The 15,443-nt window shown below is 39.6% G+C and overlaps 1 long non-coding RNA gene across 2 annotated transcripts in view; it reads left to right on the top strand.

Moving 5' to 3' along the window:
• The window catches only part of LOC111775099 (uncharacterized), a 253,524-nt gene that overhangs the window by 189,657 nt on the left and 48,424 nt on the right, over positions 1–15,443 (top strand). The gene's annotated exons all lie outside the window — the stretch shown is intronic.

The following is a 15,443-nucleotide window of genomic DNA, read 5'->3' as shown; positions in this document are numbered from 1 at the left end:
CCCAGCCTTAGGATCTTACTCCTAGAGGGTGGAGGGCGGCACGCGTTTCGTCGGGTCTTACAGGTCCCGCAGCCGCTCTGCAGGGAGGTGCGCTCCCCCGTCCGTCCCCTGGGGCAGCTCTTTCACTCCACAATCACCTGCAGACTCATAAACCGAGTTTTTAAAATGTGGGGTGACGCCTTACTTTTGCTGCAGACTGTGATTCCCCGCTAACCCATTCCGGGTGGGCTTTCTCCAGCCCATCAGCAGATGAATGAGAGAAAGTGTCCGAAACTAACTTATCCTGTATTAGTTACTATTACTAAGCGTGATATCGACGGGCACTCGCTTTGTCTACTCTTCTCAACTTCTTTTCTAGGTAGGGATGTTTTGTCTCCATTTTACCCATGAGGTAATGGAAACTCAGAGGTGGAACAGCTTAGGGAGGATCACATAGTCAGTGGCTGAACTGAGAGTCAAATGCGGTTTGACTCTGTTGACCATAGGACGACAGAGACAGGAGCTGCGGCCATTTCCAAAAGCGACCCAAAGGATATATTTCTCCTTATAAAGCATAATGGGGTTGAAATTTACTCTTCACGTCTCACATGTGCAAGAACTATAACTTTTTCTTTTGAATAACAAGTCTGGTCTTGCGCTGAAATTCTCATTTCTGATGATGATAGTGTGTGTACGTGTGCGTGTGTGTTTGGAGAAGAGACATGAGAGGGAATGCCTGATAAAGGTAACTTAGTCTCTCTGGTTTAAAACTCTGTTGAAAAAAGTACACACACACACACACACACACACCTATATACATACACACATTTAATGATATATGGTGTGCTGGTCAATGTTTAACCATCAGCTTTTGATGGGGGGAATTCCTGATTTGTAACATTTGCCAATTTTAAAGATGTAAATAGCCCCACTGTGGCCAATTTCAAGCTATCAACATGAGGCTGCTGAATGTGTAGCTGGGAATGGGTGCTTGCAATTGGCTTTCACTAGTCAGTACAAACCAGCTCCATAACCACTGTAAATATGTACATGTGTATATATATATATGTAAATATCTATATATGTTTATATGTATATATACATGTAAATATATATATTCTGTAAGTCTCAAGTTGAAACTCCCTAACGGAACTGTCCACCCTTTTCAGGGAGTTCTCCTTCCGCTCCTTCCGAAGACATCACCTGGGTACCGACATGGGTTAAGTACCTTCGAAAGAGCAGAGAGAGACCATGGCCTGCAGTGCAGGGGACTTCCTCTAGCTCATCCCTGGCCTCCATTGAGAGGTCTCAGGTCCTTCTTGGTCACTCGTGTCCTGTGTTAGTGTCCCCAAAGTGCCACTGGTTCAACTAAATGTTGGATTTTATGCTGGTATCCATTACTTATAGTCAGGCATTCTGCCATCATCTCCAGTTGTAAGGTCCTTGCTTTCTGCAGCTTTGTTTTCCTGCCCTTTCAGTCCACCAGCCCTCCCAGGTGCCTTCTCTGTGCAATGCTGCTGTGTGCTGTAATCTGTCAGGTGCCCTTGGGTCTCCCCTTGGCTATTGCTACGCTAGGTCAAGTCAGTGTGACAACTTTCTGAATGTTGAGTTGTTCTGAAGGACTTTTACCCTCTCCGAAGTTCAGGAAAGTGGAACACAAGCCACCCACCCACCAAAACCCACATACACATTTCTATTCCAGCTTTTGAGTTCCAGCCCCAGAAATGGGGAGAAAAGAAAGTGAGGCCATTTGTGCCTGAAGCCAGGCCCAAAGCTCCTGACCCCTCCAGACACCCAAAGGGTTAGACGTCACCCTTGTGTCATATTCTGAATTCTTCCCTGTTCTTCACCGTGTTCTACTATCAGCTCTCCAATGTCTGGCTCGTTGCGATTCTAAAATCCTTCCATCACTCAACACAACTTTATTTTTCTTTTGCAATGTAAAAGCACTTGCTTGCTGACTACTGGCTGACTATAGACTTAAATAGTTTCATTCTGAAACCCAAAGCCTAGGAAATGACTTTATTCTTGGTGATGCTAATTTCGCCGTGGATGGATAAATACCATCGCAGTAATGGGTGTGAAATGGCAGGGCAACAGATTTCACAAGGAAAAGCCATCAGTTTAATATTACTAAAGATGTGGCCTCTAAACTGATCATGATGAGAGCAAATCATTACTTGCTTTTGAGAAAGCAGAGGAAAGGCTAATGGTGAAAAGGTTACTTAGATATTATTTAATTGTACATGAGGTATTGGAACCCTAGAGCTGACAATAGGGTGAATCTTTATGACAAGTCCAAGGTGAGCGGGTGGCAGCCATAGCCTGGTTGGATTCCCAAGAGAGGAGAATGCAGTCCAAAACGCAAAAGCATTGCACACATTGTATTACTAAATTATTAAACCCACCTGGTACCATACAGCTCTATCCAGCACACCCCTCCTCTCTTAGCTCTGCTATCCTCTGTGCTCTGTTTCCTCTGCTGGGCAGTGAGAACCTTGACAGTGGCAGTCATATCTTCTCTGTCTTTATAATTGAGCATGTAAGAATAGTGTCTGGCACATAAGCATTTGTCAAATGAATGTCCCAAGTAATAAAAGAATGCCGGGATAATTCCGAACAATGTCTCACAAATTGTGAGAATTTAGAACAGAACCATTAATCCGTAGTAAGGAAAAAAGGGAGAGTAACATTTCCAGTGTCGGCTCAATATAGTACAGGGAAAAAGTCAAATTTTTGACCTATTCTAGTGTGTGGCTCCCTCTGGGTGCCTGCCACTCAAAAACTGCCTCTGGTCCTGAGGATGTGTCCAGGACTCATTTTCTAATCTAGCATCCAATAAAGTGGACTTAAGACAAAGCAAGTGCTTACTGTCTTTTTACAGAATGGATCAGGAGATGTCATGCACTTGGTCAGAGCCAGCAGAGGAGATCGCTGGGTCCCAGGATCATCTTTCAACACCCTTAAAGACACATGCACAAGACAGAATTGAAAGCTGATCTTTCTGTTTCGTATATTTGCATAATCAATCCATTAGTGAAAATACTTTTGCAGAAGGTTAAACCAAATGCTTCCTCCAAATATGTGAAGTTTAAGGATAATTTTATTTATATTCGTGTGTGTGTGTAAGCAATTTTTTACACCTTGGACTAAATTCCGGAGAAAAATCCTGCTTCTAATTTGGAAAGTCTAGGTCGGGTTTGAGAGAGCCTGTCTTTCCCCGCAGCTGTAGGTAGGCGGCGCTCGTGTCTCGTGCACAGCTCCAGGCCCACCTGCGTTCTGCCTGCTGGAAACCAGGCGGAGGGAAGAGGAAGGAAGCTGACGGTCAGGAAGAAAAGGGAGAAGATGCGCATCTCGGGTGCGAGGGAAATGATAAAAAAAAAAAAAAAACAACAAAAACAGCCCTATTTCTCTCAAATGTCACCACATCGGTGAACTGTTTTTTGAAAGAGAGAATGTGTGGCATCTAGAATAAACCCATACCTATCCAACAGCAGCTCCTTTCTATTTCTTTTCCACACGGGAAAAAGCTTCTTCTGGAAAAGTGTGACACATTTTTTCTGAAATATGTGTTGGAAGTTTCTTTGTGACATTTACCAATGAAGTTCTAAGCGCTGGCCTGGTAACTTTAATCAAAGGTGCTTCTAGAAGCAGGAGGTTAGAAGGGGAGTCGCTTCAGAGTTGCCTTTGCTGAAGCTGCAGCCTTTGCTTGTGAAAAGGTTTCTGGAGAGAGGGGTCAGGCTCTGCCGTGGGAGATGGAACACAGTGTCTTATAACCCAGGTTATCGGAAGAGCACGTGTGTGTGTGAGAGAGCGTGTGTGTGTGTATTCTGAATCAGCTGTTGAGGCCAGCTAAAATCTGTAGTAGAAACTCTGCCAACCAGGCCATCTCTTAGCCCCAAACGAAAAATAAATAAAATTAATCACAAGCATGGAGAACTTTCTCAAGAGAAAAGCAGCATTGCTGGCTGTTCCGTCTACTCAGGAAACAGTGTCTCAGAAACAAAGAATAAAAGCTTTTTTAAAAATGGTTTGTGGGGTATGTATGGTGATGGATAAAAATTAGACTACTGGGGTGAGCACGATGCAGTGTATTCAGGAACTGATAAACAATAACGTACACCCGAAATTACACAATGTTATAAACATTATAATCCTAATAAAATTATTTGGGGAAAAAAAGTTTGTGGAGGCTAGCCTGGTGGGGTAGTGGTTAAGTTCACATGCTCTGCTTTGGTGGCCCTGGGGTTCTGGCCACCTGGGATTCACAGGTCTGCCTCCCAGGCGTGGACCTACAACACCTCTTGTTAGGCATGCTTTGGTGGCATCCCACATACAAAATAGAGGAAGATTGGCACAGATGTTAGCTCAGAAACAATCTTCCTCAAGCAAAAAGAGGAAGATTGGCAACAGATGTTAGCTCGGGGACACTCTTCCTCATCAAAAAAAAAAAAAAGGTTTGTGGTATTATTCTTTTTTGCAATAGTTAAAGTTTCTGCTGCTATGTGTTAAAGGATGTATGCTTAGATATTTACTAAAATTTAGGACTAAGCAGCTCACAATTCAAGCGATTTATTTTTCTTATGTCTGAAGCGTCCTTTAAGGCACAGGTTGCTGACTTATATCTTTCAGCCAAGAAAAAAAAAAAAAAAATAGGGGGATATGAGAGAACCCTCCCTGTTAATTTTACCAAGGTTTTTGCCTCCTGGGTTCCCACACACCCTGGGACCCTGCCTGGTGCAGTCTTAATAGTTAGAGAGTAGCGCCATCTTGTGGCCTACCTGGAAATTAGCGGTGGCGAACAAGCCCAACGTTTGACGTGTCTGGGGCTGCGAAGGACTTGAGCCAAGCGGATTGCACTAACCCCCTCCTTTCCTCGCCACGTGCCTTCGCCTGAGGCGGCTTTTCTGAGGAATTTGGGTTCCTCTCACCAACTCTCGGGACTACCCTTCACTTATGTGCATTCGTTTAACCATTCCCCTTTATTAAGTTAAACTTGGGCTATGAAGAGGAGTCAGGCTTTTTTTTTTTTTAATTAATTAATTGTGTGTGTGTGTGTGTGAGGAAGATTGGCCCTGACCTAACATCTGTTGCCAATCTTCCTCTTATTGCTTGAGGAAGATTGTTGCTGAACTAACATCTGTGTCAATCGTCCCCTATTTTATGGGGGGTGCCACCACACTGTGGCTTGAGGAGTGGTGCTAGGTCTGCATCCAGGATCAGAACCCGCAAACCCCAGGCTGCATAAGCAGAACAGGCAAACTTAACCCCTAAGTCACTGCGCCAGCCCCTTCTCTTTTTTAAAAGCCATTTTTTTGCTTAGTGTTAGTTTAAAATCTAGTCCTGACAGTCGTTTCTGATAAAAGGGAACTGGGTGCAGAATCAACATTTTTGAACGGAGATAGGGGCCTGAAGACAGACCAAGAAAAGAGAAAACTTTCTCAGATACTGTAGGAGGCGCTGTTGCTTTATGGTCTGCTTTGCTTGGCCTATTTCTGAATTTTTTTCTTTTCCATTTTTTTTAATCTGAAAACTGAATCACAGGAATTTTCTTTGTTAAACGTCCTGACACTGAAAGGATTGTAAACCAATAGTGTAGAGTCGTTCTTACTAGGTTGTACTTTTCGGATGTTTATCTAGTCCAATAATGTTTATCATCATAATCTCTAATAGCTTTCTGGGCCAGGCTGCCCTCCCATGGAACCAGGGGATATTTAGAAATCTTTGGAGAACACATGCTCTCTTTGCAGGAGATGTTGGTAACATATTTCCTGGTTTGTTCTATTGTATTGCAAGTGAGTGGTCTTGAAGCCATAAGACTTTTTTATCAGAAAACAATATTTTTCTTAATAACTGCAAATAAAAGAAATTTTTGTAACTATGTGTGGTGATGAATGTTAACTAGACTTATTGTGGTGATCATTTCGCAACATGTACAAATATCGAATCGATTTGTATATCTGAAACTAATATAATGTTATATGTCAATCGTATCTCAAAAAATAATTACACGTAAAGTGGGGTAAATGAGAACCTTTACCTTCACTTAAAATACGTTCTTATATAGAATATAGAGGCACAGTGTCATCGTGGAGAGGTGAAAGGCTAGTGGTACAGCATCTGTGATCAACAAAACCCATTCAGATCTCAGCTTAGCTATGTACTAGTTGCATAAATCTGGACAAATTGTGAAACTATCCTAAACTTCAGTCTGAAAACTGGAGCTGGAGGCAATAGTACCAATTGCAGAAGGCTTTGTGATGATTAAAGGAGATAACATGAGTCAAACACTTAACCCTTCTTTTTTATGCAATGGAAACAGACAAACTCTGATCATTTACTAATGTTGATAATTTCGGTTCCTAAGGCAACTTCGGTAGAGTCTGGCCCCGGAGGAGCCTCAGGTGTTTCTTATTCCATGTGGGAACCATCACACGAGACAAAATGTATTTGCACTTTGGCTAAGTTATGGGGAACAGCTTTGCTTCAGCCTCACAGGGTAGGAATGTGGACCAATAAATTATCTCTTGTACAAGGACGTACCTGTCCTCGAAAAGAATTCTAACATCCCCTTAGGCCAACACTTTTCAACCTTTTTACCCCACAACCCACAGTAAGAAATACATCCCGCTCCTTTCTCTCTCTCCTTTCATTGTTATGTTAGTTATGTTAGTATACTTGATGGTGTCCCATAGGTCTCTGACGCTCTGTTAATATTTCTTCATTCTTTTATCTTTCTTTTCCTCAGACTTTCTGCTCCTCTTTCTTCTGCCTGTTCAAATGTGCTAGAACTTCTCTAATGAATTTTTCATGTCATTTATTTTACTTTCAATTCCAAAATTTTTGTCTCATTCTCTTTCACAATTTCTGTCTCTTTATTGATATTCCGTTTGGTGAGGCACCATTCTCATACTTTTTTAGGCATAGTTTTCTTTAATTATTTGAACATATTTAAAATAGCTGATTTAAAACTTTGTCTACATAATAGGCTAAATAATGGCACCCAAAGACGTCAGGTGCTAATACCTGAAACCTGGAGATGTTACCTTATTTGGAAGAAAGGACTTTGCAGATGTGATTAAGTTAAGCATCTTGAGATGGGGAGAGAGTCCGCCTGGTCTATCCAGGTGGGCCCTCAATGCGATCCCAAGTGATCTGAGAAGAGAGAAGCAGAGGGATATTTGATGCCACCCAGAGGAGGTGATGCAGCTACAAAGGCAGAGATTGCTAGTGGCTCTACAGCGGAGTGGTCTCCCTTCAAGTGATCACGGGTGAAAATTTACCAAATGGCGTAACAGAACTCTCCAGATATAGACTCTGTTATATCGTTTTCCTCCCCACCCATCACCTGAGTGCTAAGCCAATGCCATATATCTAGTTTTCTTCTTCTTTTTTTGTCATAGCACCAACCCAGATCAAGGAATGAATTTCTCTAATGGTTAAGGTAATGCCAGCTGCTATAACAGAAAAAACCTCCAACACTTAATTCCTTAACAATCAAACATTTATTTTTCATTCTTGAAGTAGTCCAAAGAGGGTGGACCTAGTCAGTTCTGCTTCAAACAGCGATCCAGGGTTCCAAGCTTATTCCATTTTGTGGCTCTGTCATGCTCAGAATTCTCTGAGTAATTGCCACTTAGTCTAAATACAGTTTAAAAAAGAGAATGGATAATTATTCAGAAGGTTTTTTGGGGGGGGCCCAGGCTTGAAGTGATACTCATCTGTTCTGCCACTTCTCATTGATTTCATTGGCCAGAACTCAGTGACTTGCCACAAAGAACTGCAAGGACGTGGACGAGAGTGCCAAAATGCAATCTAACTGTGCATCCAGTTGGAATACAAAATGAGTTTTGGGGAGCATGATGGTCTATACCAACCAAACGATTCTTTTTCATGAAATACCTTTTTTAAAACAACTTGATTGAGGTATCTTGGCATAAAATAGACTGCATATATTTATAATGTAGAATTTTATGACTTTGAGATATGTATAAACCTGTGAAACCATCAACAGTCAAGGAAGTGAGCATCTTTATGACTTCAATATGTTCCTTGGATCTTTCTGTAATTCAATTATTCCCCATTTCCTGTAACCAGGCAACCACAGATCTGCTTTCTGTCAGTATAAGTTAGTTTGCATTTTCTAGAATTTTATATAAATGGAATACAGTATACTATTTTTGATCTGGCATTTTTTTGTTCACCATAATTATTTTGAGATTCATCCATGCTGTTGTATGTGTCAAGAGTTTGTTTCCTTTGTTGCTGAGTAATATTCCATTACGTAGATATATCACAATTTGATTATTCATTGGGTAATGAACATTTGGAATTTTTGCATCCTTTGCTATTACAAATAAAGCTGCTATGAACGTTTGCATACAACTTTTTGTGAGGACATAAGCTCTCATTCTCTTGAGTATGTGGGGGATCAGAATTGGCCACCTCAAAATGTGTCTCTTTGGCTTGATTATTTTTAAGAACAAAAGACTGAAAGAAACTTTGGCCTTCCTCCCTAACTGCCTAAAAGAATTTAAGATAGAAGACCTGTTCCAGGAAGGAGCTAATACCATAAGATAACATTGTCCATAACTGGCCCAGCAAACACTTGTTTAACAAACATTTGCATTTCCATCTCCATGTAAATCGGCTTCCTCCCCTTTAAAGACCCAAACCACTACCCTCAACATCCTCCTTTGTCTTTAGCTGAAAATGGTATTTAAGGTGGTGGCTTTGACCATTCTGGCAAGTGGCTCAGTTTTCCTGGGTTCCTCTCATGTATACATGTTATAAAGCTTTGTTTGCTTCTCTCCTGTTATTCTGCCTCACATCAGTTAAATTCTTAGGCCAGCCAGAAGGACCTAGAGGGTAGAGGAATTGTCTTCCTCTCGTACAAGTAAATACCCAGGAGTGGCATGGCTAAGTCATATGGAAGGTGTATATTTAACTTTTAAAGAAACGGACATAGATTTCTAAACCATTTTACGTTTGCATCAGAAATGTCTGAGAGGGGCTGGCACCGTGGCCCAATGGTTAAGTTCGCATGCTTTGCTTCGGCAGCCCAGGGTTTCACTGGTTCAGATCCTGGGCATGGACCTGGCACTGCTCATCAAGCCATGCCTCAGCATGGCTTGTGGCATCTCACATAGTAGGACTAGAAGGACCCAAGCTAGAATATACAACTATGTACTAACGGGCTTTGGGGAGAAGAACAAGAAAATAAAGATTGGCAACAGATGTTAGCTCAGGGCCAATCTTCAAAAAAAAAAAAAAGAAATGAGAATTCATTTGCTCTATGTCCTCATCAACATTTGCTGTGGTCACTCTTTTTAATTTGAGCCATTCTGAGTGGATGTGTGGTTTTAATTTACATTTACCTAATGAGCAATTTTTCCATCCATATGTTGATGTCACTGAAATGCCTGTTCAGTTTTTTTGTCTACTTGTTATTGGGCTATTTCTCTCTTATTATTGAGATATAAGGACCTTTATATATTCTAGTTGCAAGTCCTTTGGCAGATATATGTTTGGCAAATATCTTCCCCTGTGCTTGCCTTTTTATTTTTGTAATGTGAACTCCTGAGGTGCAAGTGTTTAATTTTTATCAAGTCTGATTTGTTGATGTTTTACTTTTATAATTCATGCTTTTGATGTCCTAATTAATAAATCTTTGCAAAACTCAAGATAACTAAGATTTCCTCTGGAAGTTTTATGATTTTAGCTCTTGTGTATAGGACAATGGTTCATTTTGAGGAAATTTTTATAGAGAGAGGGAGGTAGGTGTTGAGGTTTATTTATTTGTCTATGGCTCCCTAATTGTCCCAACATCATTTTGTTGAAAACGTTGTCTTTTCCCCTTTAATTAACTTAGCACCATTGTGAAAAGTCAATTAACTGTATATTAGTGGATCTATTTCTTTTGTTTTCACTAATCGAGGTCTTTTTTTATTTTCACATCAATTTTAGGAACAGCTGGCTAGTTTAGACACGCACACACAAAGCCTACTGCAATTTTTCTTGAGATTGTGTTGAATCTATAAATCAATCTGGGGAGAATTGACATCTTAATAATATTGAGTTTTCTCATTCGTGAACACAATGTAACTCTTCATCCACTTAGGCCTTCTTTAATTCCCCTTTCCAATGTGTTGTAATATTCAGTGTACAGGTCATCATGTATTTTGTCAAGTTTATTCCAAGTATTTCATATTTTCTGATGCCATTGTAAATGACATGTTTCAATTTCACGTTATGGTTGTTTCTAGTATACAGAAATACAGTTCATTTTTTTTTTATTGACTGTCTGTTCTAAACTCTTGCTAAACTCAAGTAGTTTTTTGGTGAAATCCTTAGGATTTTCCACACAGATGTTCGTATCTTCTGTGAATAAAGATGATTTTACTTCTTACTTTCATATCTTTTACTTCCTTATTGAACTGGCTTGAACCTCCTATACAATGTGAAGCAGACATACGGAGAGCAGATATCCTTCTTTGTTCTGGATCTCTATTCTGGCCTTTTGTCTTTCACCGTTAAGTATAGTGTCAGTGTAGGTCTTTTGTAGAAGTCCTTTTTCAGAATGAGGAAATTCCCTTCACTTCCTACTTTGCTGAGATTTCTTATCATGAATTAGATTAGATTAATTAGTTAGATTTTGTCAAGTGCTTTCTTTACCTTGATGGAAATGTTTTTCATCACTTTTCTTTTCTAGCCTCTTAATATGGTGAATTACTTCATTAATTTTTCAAATGTCGAATCAACCTTACATTAATATGTCTTTTTATTTCTTTTTTACTTTCAACCTATTTGTGTCATTATATTTAAAGAGTATTATTCACAGGCAGCATCTTGTTGGGTCTTGAATTTTTACCCAATCTGATAATCTCTGCCTTTTAATTGGTTTAGATGATTTCCATTTGAGGTGATTATTGATATGGTTAATTTAAATATAAAATTTTGCTATTTATTTTCTATTTTTCTCACATGTTTTTGGTCTCTTTTTCCTCTTTTTGCCTTCTTTTGGATTACCTGAGTATTTTTTAGGATCTCATTTTATCTCCTTTATTGGCTTAGTAGGCAAACTCTTTGTTTTGTTTTTGTAATGGTTGCTTTAGGGTTTATTAGATACAGCTTTATCTTATCACAGTCTGTGTTTAAGTAATATTATCCATTTCCTGTAGCGTATCAGAAACTTACAACACTTTATTTCCATTTCCCCACTCAAAACCTTTATGCTGTTGTTGATGTGCATTTTACTTCTACATGTTATGTATTCCACAATTCATTGTTATTTTTTATTTAATCAGTCAATTATCTTTTAAAGAGATTTATAAAATTGAAAAAAAACATTTTACCTTTGCCCATGTATTTATATATTCTGGTAGATCCAGATTTCCATTTGGTATCATTTTTCTTCTCCCTAAATGACTTCCTTTAACATTTCTTATATTTGAGGTCTACTGATAATGAATTCTTTCAGCTCTTGGACCGTCTCACAAAATTTTTATTTTGGCTTGAGTTTTGAAATACATTTTCACTGGGAATAGAGCTGTAAGTTGAAACTTCCTTCAGGTCTTTGAAGATGTTGCCCCACGATTGTTGGGCTTGCATTCTTTCCAACAAGAAGTCTGCAGTCATTTTTTCTTTGTTTTTGTTTCTTTTCTGTTTTGAGTATATATAGTCTCTCTGTTTTTAAGGTTTTCTCTTAATCACCAGTTTAATCATTTTTTCATGATTTACCTTGGAGTAGTTTTCTTGTGCTTGGGTTCATTGAGATTCTTCCATCTGTGGGTTTATAATTTTCATCAAATGTGGAAAAATTTTGGCCATTATTTCTTCACAGATTTTTCTAGCAACTCTCCTTCAGGGATTCCAATTACATATATATTCAGCATCTTGAAGTTGTCCCACAGCTCACAGTGGTAATTAATTTTTTTCAGTCAGCTTTCTCTCTTTCATTTGGGATAATTTCAACTGCTATGTATTCATTAACATTTTTCTCACCTTCTTTATCTTCTGTGAATCCTGTTCTTCATTATAGACATTTTACTTTTCATCTGGAAAAGTTTATGTTGGATTTTTTTTAATACCTTCCATGTCTCTGTTTAACATTCTTATGCTTTATTCCACCTTTCTGAATATCTGCCATATACTTATAATAGATGTTATAATGTTGTTGTCTACCATTTTTAGCATGTATTCCATGAGTCCGTTTTTGTTGATTGATTTTTCTGCTCCTATGGGTCATATTTTCCTACCTTTTTGCTTGCCTGGTCATTTTTTAAAAAACTATTTTATTGAGGTCATATTGGTTTATAACTGTGTAAATTATTATATTTCAGCTTCTGTATAGACTGCATCATGCTCACCACCAAAAGTCTAGTTTCCATCTATCACCATACACATGTGCCCCTTTACCCCTTTTACTCTCTCCCAACCCCTTCCCCTCTGGTAATCACCAATCTTTTCTCTGTATCTGTGTGTGTGAAAATTTATCTGCCACATATGAGTGAAATCGTATGGTATTTGTCTTTCTCTGTCTGACTTATTTCGCTTAGCATAATACCCTCAAGGTCCAGCCAGGTTGTTGCAAATGACACAATTTTGTCTTTTTTATGACTGAGTAATATTCCAGTGTGTGTGTGTGTGTGTGTGTGTGTGTGTGTGTCTGTCTCTTCTTTATCCATTCATCCACTTATGGGTACTTGGGTTGCTTGCCTGGTAATTTTTCTTCTGTTAAGATTTTATTTTTCCTTTTTCTCCCAAAGCCCCCTGGTACATACTTGTGCATTTTTAGTTGTGGATCCTTCCAGTTGTGGCATGTGGGATGCTGACTCAGCATGGCTTGGTGAGTGGTACCATGTCCAAGCCCAGGATTTGAACCAGCGAAACTCTGGGCTGCTGAAGCAGAGCGTGTGAACTTAACCACTCGGCCACAGGGCCGGCCCCAACTTGCCTGGTAATTTTTTATTGGAGTCCAGACATTATAAATTTTACCTAGTTTGTTGCTATATAGTTTTGTGTACATTTAAATATTCTTGATTTTTGTTCTGGGACACAATTAAGTTACTTGGAAACAGATGGATCCTGTCAAGGTTAGAATTTAAGGTGACAGCAAAGCAACCTTTAGTCAAGGGCTAGTTTTGCCCCGGTACTGAGATAATACCCTTTGGAGTACTCTGCCTGATGCCCTCATGTACTAAAAGGTTTTCAATTCTAACTCAGGCAGGTAGGAACAAAAACTATCCTCTGCTTTATGTGAGCCCCAGGGGCTCTTCTTTCTAGTCCTTCCTACTGATTCCTTTTCTGGTCTCAGGCAGTTTCCTAATATGCATGCACTGAGCGGTGCTCAACAGAAGACTCCAAAAGAACCCTCTTGAGATTCCTAGAGCTCTCTGTCTATGCAATCTTCTCCTCTCTGTGAAACAATCTCGTCTCTGGTTGTTAGACCCATAATTTTGAGCCTATTTGGGCAGCCCAAATTCTCAACTCTGTTTTATCACTTCAGGGAGACTTCTGGGCACCTTTTGGAGCTCCCTTCCTGCAAACCAACCCGAAAATTCTCTCCAGGCACTAAGATGGGAAACCATAAGGCCCATCTCTTTGCTTCTCTTCTCTCGATCACTCTTCTGTGCTACCTGCTGTCCAATGCCTGAAAACCATTATTTCCTATATTTTGTCTGCTTAATTTTTTAAGGTAACTGGGTAAATCCTCTCCCTCATACTCAATCATGGCCAAAACTAGAAGTCTTGAATTGCTTCATGGATATTAATATTTTGAGGAAGCCTGGAAGTAGCTCTCTAGAAAATGTGAGAATCCTAACTTGGGCATGATAGCCACTTGCAAATTGAGGTCAATACACAGAAGCCAGCTTGTTCACTTCAGTATCTACCCTCTCTGGCAGGTTCTATTCTATTTGAACTCTCAATACATGCTCTAATGGCTCACGTTTTTGTTCACACTTTGCATGAAATTACCCTTGCTCAGCTTGAATTGGGGCTGATTACCAACCCATTGCTTGGACCGTTGCCTGGTTGTATTTGCCTGTAAATATAGCTAAATTCTGGTTTCACATCTGGATTTTTTGGCCATTATAGTGTAAGCAGATATAATCTGCTGCTGGCTAAGTGTTCTGACAGCCACTATTCACTGTAAAATGTCCGTATGGCGATGCTTTATAGAGATAACTTTAGTATGCATAATTGAATTTTTCTGGCATTATGGACCTGTAACACATCTGCAAATCACAGCTGGCAACTTCTCTGGTTAATCTAGGCATAAAGACAGCTGGGCCAGAGAATGAACATCCAAAAAGAAAAAAATCCCAAACAAACAAAAAAACCCAAAACGTAACTAGAATCAAGAATCGGTATAGAAATTTCAGTTTATTAATTCATTTATTTACCCAACATCTCCTTGATGAAGTAGTAGGATATATGAGGAATTCATCACGATGCATAAACAAAGTAATATTTGGCGTATTATATCTTGTATTCCATAAAAAGAGTGCATACAATTGTTAAGGAAAATAGTTTTGAAATATCAACTGATGTATGTTAGCAGTTGTTTTGCCTGGAATTGGCTGTTATCCTCTGACTCCAGCCATCTCAGGCTACAGTTAGGGTTTTGCATACTCATTGTTTTAAGGTAGTGATTATTCAGACAAAAGAGAGAAAAGGAAAGTCTTTCTCAGCTTTTGAGTTTCAAAAGTCTAGATCTCTCAGATGATAGAAAGGAAAACAGGAAAGCTCCTGAGGTCTGATCCTAGACCAGAGTATCTCCAGAGTCAAAGAAATGAGGAGAGTTACTGGAAAAATATTTTGAGTAGCTACTTGGGCTCCTGAGCAAGGGGACATTGCATCCTGCCATACTCCATGCTCAATCCAGGAGGTAGCGGGAGGAATGACAAAGGTCCCAGGAAGGCCTGGGAATCTATATGCAAAAGGGACCATGCCTTCTTCTCTGTGAGAACTTGGAGAAGCAACAAGAGCCTGGAGTAAAAATGACCACCTGGTGCTTCCAGACGGACATATCCCAGACTTATGCATTGTATTCCCCTTCAACCCAACAAGATGTAAATGCTTCTGAACAATTCTTGCATGTTTGAGAGCAGCTCCAAGCTTCCCTCAGTTGAGAATAATCATAGGCTTCCAAAAGGAGGTTGGCCAAGAATGAATTGGGCCCTTCTGACTCCTGGCTGACACAGACCAAGACATTTCAGCTGAGACTTACAAAGCAACAACCAGGAACAACAATATCCAGATTGTCCCTCCCAACCCCTCGCACCTCCTCATCATGCCCTGTGAAAAACCTCCAAAACTTAAACACAACTCTGGAGGGAGAAGAAACCCTGAATTTACCAAGAGAGTTTTCTGCTACCCAGCAGAATAGAGGATTTGTAACAAAAGTAAGAAAAAATAGGTCTCATCATAACAAAATTACTTTTCTTACACACCTGAGTTTA

This window comes from Equus caballus, chromosome 9 (assembly GCF_041296265.1).
Source record: "Equus caballus isolate H_3958 breed thoroughbred chromosome 9, TB-T2T, whole genome shotgun sequence".
NCBI classification, from domain to species: domain Eukaryota; kingdom Metazoa; phylum Chordata; class Mammalia; order Perissodactyla; family Equidae; genus Equus; species Equus caballus.
This window is presented reverse-complemented; position numbering and strand designations above follow the sequence as displayed.